Source organism: Oryzias melastigma, unplaced genomic scaffold (genome assembly GCF_002922805.2).
Source record: "Oryzias melastigma strain HK-1 unplaced genomic scaffold, ASM292280v2 sc00818, whole genome shotgun sequence".
In the NCBI taxonomy this organism is placed as follows: domain Eukaryota; kingdom Metazoa; phylum Chordata; class Actinopteri; order Beloniformes; family Adrianichthyidae; genus Oryzias; species Oryzias melastigma.
In genome coordinates, this window is record NW_023417405.1 from 4,321 (window position 1) to 13,247 (window position 8,927).

Consider the following 8,927-nt stretch of genomic DNA (forward strand, 5'->3'; position numbering starts at 1 on the left):
ATGCAGCATGTGTGCATCACAATGAAAATGTGTTGTCAAGGTGTGTCTAAACAGGTGAATAGTGCTTATGGTTTTACCAAAGGAATGACTGATTCAATCAGTGGATTCAGACCTGTGTATTCCTTCGAATACAAAATATTTAAGGAATATTCTTTAATATTAAGATAAATACAAATATGACAGTTGATGATTATAGACTGAAAAAGCATTGATGTTCTGCTCCATAATCCTAACCTATCACTGCTTTCTAATAGTAACATGAAAATAAAAAACAAATCAATCATTTTTCTTTCTAAAGATTCTTATCTGCAGTTTTTTTTTATTTCATTCAAACCATAACAGTAAAATTCAAATATCTATGGTACACAAACAGAAATACTTCTTTTAAAGGAAAAATCAAATGTTTTGTAGTAACAAATGTGAAAATGTAACAGACTTTTTTAATGAAATACTCTGTGAATCTCACTTGTCTGAGTCTGATAAAAAAAACTGATGATTGTTTGATATTTTCCTCATCAGTTGAGTGGATTGTGTGATGATGATTAAACTGAAACTGATCTGTTTCAATATTGATCTTGTAAATCTGATCAAACTCTGTTTACTTGCTGGAACTCCAGCTGTCATCACTGCTCCTGAACACACTTTTCTGTCTGATTTCAGGTTGGAGTACTGCAGTTTGTCAAAGATCAGCTGTGAAGTTCTGGGTTTGGTTCTGAAGAACAACCCGTCCAGACTGACACAAATGGACCTGAGCGTGAACAACATCCAGGATTCCGGATTTCTTCATCTGCGTGGTTTTCTGGAGAGTCCAGACTGCAGACTGCAGACTCTGGGGTCAGAATTCATGTTTCAGTTTTGTTCAGATCAATATGATGACAAAGTTGTGTTGACACTAAACTGCAGACATGAGGCTGATGTTCTCCTGCTGCATGCTGACCATCTTCATGCTAAAAGCTGTTTTCTTCTTCTGAGCTTTAGTCCATTCACTGTGATAGAAGATCTCATGTTTGAATGTTTCTTTACATCTTCTTCATTTCTAATGTCAGCGGCAGAGACCATTATTAGAATACAGTGGCGGGCCGTGCATTTCACACCTAGGCCTTCAGTAGTGCTCCATCTGAATCAACCCAACCCTCAATAACTATTTTATGGCTATAAAACTTCTACTGCAGGTACAACTGCGACACACATAAAAAAGCATCAAAAATAACCTGATAAAATTGCAATATTATTTAGGAATATAGCAAAATTTTACTCACCAAAAATCTGGATTATTTGTACACAAAATCCATCCTCCTTTCTTTCCTCCAGAAGATTTCAATCACTCAGTCGTGCAGATTATCCGTGCGTTTCAGTTCCATCAAGAAGTCCTTTTCTATCACCATGGAAGCTAATGCTGAAAGTCGAGCTGCCCTGACGTATTTCTGGCATAAGTTTGAATTCTCTTCAGGGCTGAGAATGTCCGTTCAACAGAAGCAGTAGACACGGGGATGGTCACCGCCAAACACACAAATGTGTACAGCTGCCCCATGCTCTCATGCAGATTTTTCTGCTGAAGGAAGTCGAGGAGATCAGAGGGAGATTTTCCTGCAAAATCATCCATGGCATACATGACAGTCAGTTCTGTTCTCAGCCGAGATGGAAAAGTGTTCTGTGGCTCTGTGATAAGCTGGAAAAGACTGCATGTGGGAAATTTCTCTGGTATTCCCAAAACTTCTGGGGGTCGAGGAGGGTGACAAAGACCAGTTTTTCGTGGTCTTAAAATCTGGTCTGTGTCTGGCAAATAATATATTAATCCTGCTGTGGAGTTGGCGGTAGTGCGCGTGAGGATCTTGGACTGGACCTCTTCGTGCGCTCGGAGCACCGCGGTGCATTCAGTGGCCTCGTAGATTTCCTCGTATCTGCTTCTCTCTCGCTCAACGGTTTCACAGAACTCCTTTACCCTTGCCAGACAAAACTGTACATTCAGTTTTTTGTTCTGTAGTATTGAAAAGAGCACATCTCAGTACTCAAAAATGCAGTTAAATGTGAGAAGCAAAAAACAAAACTCAAAATCATCCAAACGTGCGTTAAATCCATCAGTAAAAAGTCCTCATCATACTCGTCATGATGCTCCAGAATGTGATGAAACAGTTCCTTTAGAGCATCTCTCTTCTCCAAGACTGTATTGACCACTCTGGATGTGTACTGCCACCGTGTTGGTGCCACGCGAGGGAGACATCGCTGCAGATTTCATCCAGTAGTTGCGTGCGTCGAGGCGATCTTGAAAAAAATGCAATAAGGCCATTGAGGTGGGCGAAAAATATCTTGCATTCTTTAACCTTTGAGGCCCCCTGAGTCAATACTAAATTGAGCCGATGTGCATAGCAGTGTATGAATAAAGCCAAAGGTGCTCTCTCCTTAACTTTAGCCTGCACCCCGTTTAATCCACAAGACATGACCGCTGCGGCTTCAAAACACTGTGCCACAACTTTACCCAGACATTCGTTTTCCACCAAAAACCGGATAATGAGATCTGCAATGTCATCGGCTCGCTTCCCACTGGTAACATCTTCAAATCTGACAAACCGCTCCTTGACACCTGTGTCCGTTACAGAACGCAGAACCAGTGCGAGCTGCGCTGCGTTACTCGCGTCTGTCGTCTCATCCACCATAACAGACACAAACAGAGCTTTATTAACTTCCCTTCTGATCTCCTCCATCACTTCAGCAACAGCACTGATCAGGTCGTTTTGTGTTTTGCCCGACGTCCCACTAAACACTTCATTAGTGGACAGGTGGTAATGTAAATCCGTGTCGCTCTCAGCAATGAGAGAAAGAAGCTCCACGTAGTTTCCTCTGTTTGTGGATCCAGCGCTTTCATCGTGCCCCCGAAATGAAAGTTCCTGCTTGCCCAAAAAAAATGACACAGTCTATCAGTTTTTTCAAGATTTCCCTGTTTTTCTTCACCTTTTCGTTATGGAGCTCCATTTCCCTGCACACTTGCTTGCTCAGCTGTAGATCCACTCTGGTTTCCCCAAAGGTTTTGGAGAGCACCGTTGCTTGTAAGTGTCCGGCGGTGCTTTGATGCCTCGTTGCTGCCTTGGTAAGGCAAGACAAATTCTCAAATCCAGTGTGGCTCCAAACACCATGCCGATCAGAGGCAAATAACAAGCACTCCCAGCAATACAATTTACAGTGTTCCTCGGAGCCTGAGAGCCAAGAGTACCGCTCGTAGTTAGTGGACTGAAAGTGGTGGACAAATCCTTTTCCCGGTTGTGACAAGCTGGATAGCTTCGGAGTTGCCCGACCTTGCTTAACAATGTCCAGCTTTTCTTGAAAAGTCCGTCTTGAAAATGGCTTTGACAGTAAGTCTGCAACCAAATCCATTTCTTCTCCTCCTTCAGCCATTGTGGGTTGACAAAACAGCTATTAAATTTGATATATTTGCTTGTGCAGCTCGCTGAGTCGCTACAGATGCAGTTGGCTTGTACACTCTCTGACTATCCAATCAACGCGTGTGAAAATGCTGACGTTTCCGTGCGCCTGCTAAAGGGCCTTGGTGTCGCCAACTCCAAATCTGATTGGTTGAAGCAACAGTTTGGTCGACATTTATTTTATGCTACAGGGCCCACAGAACTGATTGTGAAGGCCTCCAGGCAGATTTCTTTGACCCTAGCAACAAATAGTGCTGAAATGTGATTGGTTAAATGCTTGAATATGAAGATACACGTCTGGAAGCAGCACAACCAGGAGGCTAGCAATGAAAGGAAGCAGACAGACCATTTGGAATGATTGAATACGTATTCATGGACAAAATATAATTAATATCAGTCTGTGATTCAGATATTTTTAGGCCAGCAGAGAAGGCCTTGTAGGCCCTGACGGCCCACCACTGTTAGAATATTAGATACGATTATTAGTGATCAAGAAGGTCAATAATGAGGATATTCATTTACTGTAAAAGTGAAAATACTGGAATCCTAATTTGTAACTCAAACTTCAACAATTAACTTCATTTAAAAAACAAATGAATAAAAAAGAATGAAATTTTTCCTCAGCATTTAGAGATTCATCTTCCATAAGATTTTTTAAAAAGGTAAATAAACAGTTCATTAAAATGTTTCATATAAAACAGTTTTATATAATTATACAGCATATTAAATGACTTATCTTTGCTATAACAAAAAATACAAGCTGTTCCTTGACACGGTGTCAGTAAGATTTATTATTTGTTATTTAATAACAATGTAAAACAATGTATTTCCCTGAAGTTTTATTGTAAAAAACTAAAGTAAGATACATTTTCAAAAAAACTGTTAAATCTGTAAATCTTTAGTGAAGAGACAAAGGTGTGATGCAAAAACCAAGTTGTCCTGCATGGTCTCCATGGAAACAGCTTCTCCTGGTCTCATAGACTGCAGAGACGTCACTGATGATGAACTCACTAGGAACTGATGGGATGGTGAACATAGAAACTTCCTTGCATTTTGCAAGTCTGGACCATGAAAATAAATGGGGATTCAGTTGACTTCATTTTGGTTGGAGCCAGAAGCCAGTCATTTTCTATGGGTGACATCATACTGACTCGGTCCAGTTCTCAGATACTGTCAGTGGTGTTTCCGTCATCCTTGTTTGTCCCAGATGCAGCACCCTGTTCCTCCATAGTGACTTCTTCTGGGACAGCTCGTTCCTCTTGAGTGACAGCATCCTCTTCCTCTTTCAACCAGACTTTGGCCTTTCTCAGAGTTGTCAAATGAAAATGCATGAGTCTTCTAATGAGGATGTAGGAGTCAGGCCAGCACCACAGGCTTTATGTCTTTTCATTCTGAGACATGCTTAGCCAGGCTGTCCCTCATGGATTGTCTGAGTGTTCCAGTGTCTTTACGGAGCTTCTCCAACCCATTGTTTTGTAGTAGTGTCTTCAGCAGTCAGGCATGGAATGATGCAGGATATTGATGAGTTACTGTGACCTGAAATGTCACTTCTTCCACTGGGAGCAGAGTTTCAATGATATTAGACCCAATATCCCACTGGTGGGGGCTGCACGGTGGCGCAAGTGGTTAGCGCTCTCGCCTCACAGCGAGAAGGCCCCGGTTCGAATCCCGGCTGGGACCTTTCTGTGTGGAGTTTGCATGTTCTCCCCGTGCATGCGTGGGTTTTCACCGGGGACTCCGGCTTCCTCCCACCGTCCAAAAACATGCTTCATAGGTTAATTGGTGACTCTAAATTGCCCCTAGGTGTGAATGTGTGAGTGGATGGGTGTGTGATTGAGGCCCTGCGACAGACTGGCGACCTGTCCAGGGTGAACCCCGCCTTCGCCCATCAGTAGCCGGGTTAGGCTCCGGCACCCCCGCGACCCCGAAAGGGAAGAAGCGGTCAAGAAGATGGATGGATGGATCCCACTGTTGGAGGATATATGGAGCTTCTGAATCCTCCATATGAACCAGAGTAGAGTTTAAGTGCATGTTTCTGTTAAAGCATTCTCTGCAGCATGTGGAGCACTGAGTTCCACCTCGTTGGAACAGCCTGGATTAGGTTGTAACCTGGTAGGCCAAGTTCCCTCTAAAAGTTTGACAGACGCTGTTTGTCCAGAATGGAGTGTTGGAAATGTGTGGAACACGTCTTAAGCATTGTAATGACATCTGTGTCACCAACTTGCTGCAATCACAGTTGAAACGGCTCCAGCTCTTTTTATTGATTTATTTTCTCTTTGAGCTGCACGTGGTTGGTCAACATCAGAGATGGGATTTCTGCAGGGTTCTCACAGGGTCTTAAAAAGTCTCAGGAACATTGAATTCATGAATGTGGAAATAATACCTTAAAAAACCTAAAAAAAAGTCTTGAATTTATATTTCTAAGCCTTAAAAATTGTGCTTCTAAAATTTTACTTTATCATGTTTCTAATAAAAAAATACATTTTTTAACTCTGAATTCTTTGATGAAATGATTTAAATAAAGAGCATCAGAACCAATCGTTATGCAGCGATACACTGGATGTCCACTGCTGGCTGAAAGACAATAGAAACTAAAAAGAAGCTCTACAGCATCACAGTACAGAACACAAACAAAAATGAGAGAAGCTTCAGTTTGGATGATGGAGAAATGCACATTTAACGTGACATTGAAGAATAAAACATCTTTGAAGTTTAATACACGTCTGTAAAAAGAGACTTCAACTTGGATCAATGCTAAATCTACAAAGCACTTAAAGATGGAGCTGAAATTCTCCCATGATTCACTGCTGTTTGGAGCAGAGCTGAGTAGAAAGAGGAAGTGGACTTTTTCTGCTGATTGTGCAGAAACATCACTTTTTCTGCTGATTGTGCAGAAACATCAGTTGGTTTAGATGCAGCCACAGGCTGATGTTTGACTTTCACACATCTGGACTTCTTTACTGAAGCAGCTGCATGTTGTCCTGAATGTTCCTGAATGTTCTTCTTCTCTGCTTCTGCTGGACTCTTCTGATCTGCTGCTGTTGATTCACATCTTTGGACTTTTTCTAAACTTTCTGATCTTCTTCAGCTCTGAACTCTTTAGAAGAACTGAAGGATGAAAAACATGAACTTTGTCTTTAAATGAAACTCTTTCCTCTGGATTCAGGTTGTGGAACTGCAGTTTGTCAAAGATCAGCTGTGCTGCTCTGGTATCAACTCTGAATTTAAACCCGTCCCACCTGACAGAACTGCACCTGAGCCACAACAACCTTCATTCTTCAGATGTTCAGCAGCTCCAGGATCTGGTGGAGAGTCCAAACTCCAAACTGCAGACTCTGAGGTCAGTAGAGGGTTGGAGTCAGTCCAGCTGCTTCCAGATGTTTGGTCCTAAAGTTAGTCTGAGAGCAAAGATGCAGAGTTTCCTGTGAAGCTGCAGCTTCTCAGTGAAGCTCTGAGGAGAATGATGACAGGCTTCAGGACAACAGTCAGCCAATCAGAGCAGCAGAAGCTCCAACAGGTGAAGATGACAGGAAGCTGCTGCTCTGAACAGAACTGAAGCTCCTGCTGCTCTTTCTGCTGCTGTGCTGCATCACTGACTGACACACCAGATCAGATAGAGACATAATTCATCTCTGGACTTCTCATTTTTATTTGCAGGTGGGAGGGAAAATCTCTTATCATTTTCCACTGATAGATCATAGAGGAGCATCGTCATCACCATCATCATCATCATCATCAGCTGGTCTGCAGAGATGTTGTTCCTGGAGGTGGAGAGCAGAGGGGGAAATCAGAGGAAGTGGAAATGAGTGTCAGAGCGGCAGCATGAACTGATCTGAGATCAGCTCCACTGTCTCTCTCAGCATCAAGTGGACAGTTATTGTGCTGCAGCTCCCCCGGTGGACTGACGGAGAACTGCACTTCATCTTCTCATTCCAACTTGGAGTGTTGGGAAGTCTTCTGCTTCTCTTCTCTCTCGGATTTGGAGCTTCTCTTAACTTTGTCCACACACTCTTGCTGTAGTTTTCTCCTCATGTGTCCTGAAACTGTTTCTCTGAATGATCTGTGTTGGTGATTCATCAGATTCAGACATGATGGTTTCCTGCAGAAGCTCAGAAGTCTTTTCTGGTGTTTCTTGGACTCCTGCACGTCTCTGTACCACAGAGTGGACCAGCATTCTCTGAACATCCTTCAGCTGGTCCAGAAAGCAGCAGCATGGCTGTTGACCAAAGAAAGAAAACCTTCCAGCAGTTCTGGCCTCAGGATTCTCCATCTGGGAGCATTTTGGTTCTTCTTTTTCATCTTTATCAGACCTTTCAGAACCACAAAGTGGACTGAGTTCCTCTGATTAAAGGCTGCTGGGTTTTGTATTTTGTTCATTATTTTACAGGATTTTGTTCTATTGTAACCATGGTAACTGTGGGAACCGCACTCCTGTTTACTCTGAGTCCTGAAGCAGAAATTCCACCAGAACTAACAAAAGTCTCTCAGTTGAATCATTTTTATATCATCTCTGTTCTGTTGATGATAAAATATTGACTCATGCAGTTTGAAAGACTCGGAGTTTTAGTTTGATGTTTTCTACAGTTTTATGATTGAACTTCCTTTTTCTTTGTTGTTTTCAGGGTAAAACTGTTCTTTTTCATGCTGACAGCATTATTAGCTGCAGTTTTAAAGAAGTTTCATCTAAATCCAGTAGAATCTGATCATTTTCTAGAAAGTCTGAAACTAGTAGAAACTTTCTGAGCATAAAGCCTGTTTTCTCCAGAGGACATGAATGAACAGAGTGGATGTTAGTGAGGAATGACAGAGAATCACTTTGATGCAGCTGCTGCAACAACACTAACTGCATTGAAGCAGGAGGGAGAAGGGAGACACCTGCTGGCTGTTTCCAGAACTGCATCTTAGTGTCTAAAGGTTCAAACTGAAAGCTGTCTGTCAAATTCCTGCAGCCTGTTTGGATCTAATAAATGCTCTTTTGAATCAACACTGTGTTTGAGATTGATCTAGTCTTCATTCTATCTTTGACTCACAAACAGACTTTAATCTTTAGCCTTCCCCTCATCCTGTTAAAGCTGTTCTAATATTCATGTGTTTGCTTCATTCTCAGTAGAAATGGGTTGAAAAGAGGTTTGGAATGTTCAGTTGGTGCTGATGTCTTTCTAGATGGGGGGGGGCAGAACAGATGAGAGCTCCTCCCTCCTGATTCAAAAGGGAACAGTGGGCAGCAGCTGAAAGGAGGGAGTGGAAATGGGAAAAGTTCTCTGGACATTTCTCCTTTCTAAGAACAGAGAGACACGACTCCATGAACAGCAGAAGATAAAGAGGTTGAAAACATGTCCAAAGCTGGGCCAGATCTGAAGAAAAGAAATGTTTCAATACTGAAGAACTCAACCAAACTGCAGCTGATGGAGCTGAAGGAGGTCGTCGTATTTCACATATCTGCTGTCTTTAGATGGGATTTTCCTCAGAAAAGCTTAAGAAGGAGTAGTCTTCCTCTTCTTTAGCTTAATT

At 42.2% G+C, this 8,927-nt stretch overlaps 1 long non-coding RNA gene across 1 annotated transcript; it reads left to right on the plus strand.

Moving 5' to 3' along the window:
- Positions 1–664: 664 nt before the first annotated feature.
- LOC112139599 lies at positions 665–8,400 on the plus strand. Its single transcript, XR_002918020.2, has 3 exons — positions 665–834; positions 6,583–6,756; positions 7,074–8,400. It is a non-coding gene; the product is annotated as an uncharacterized LOC112139599 (long non-coding RNA).
- The last annotated feature ends 527 nt before the right edge of the window (positions 8,401–8,927 follow it).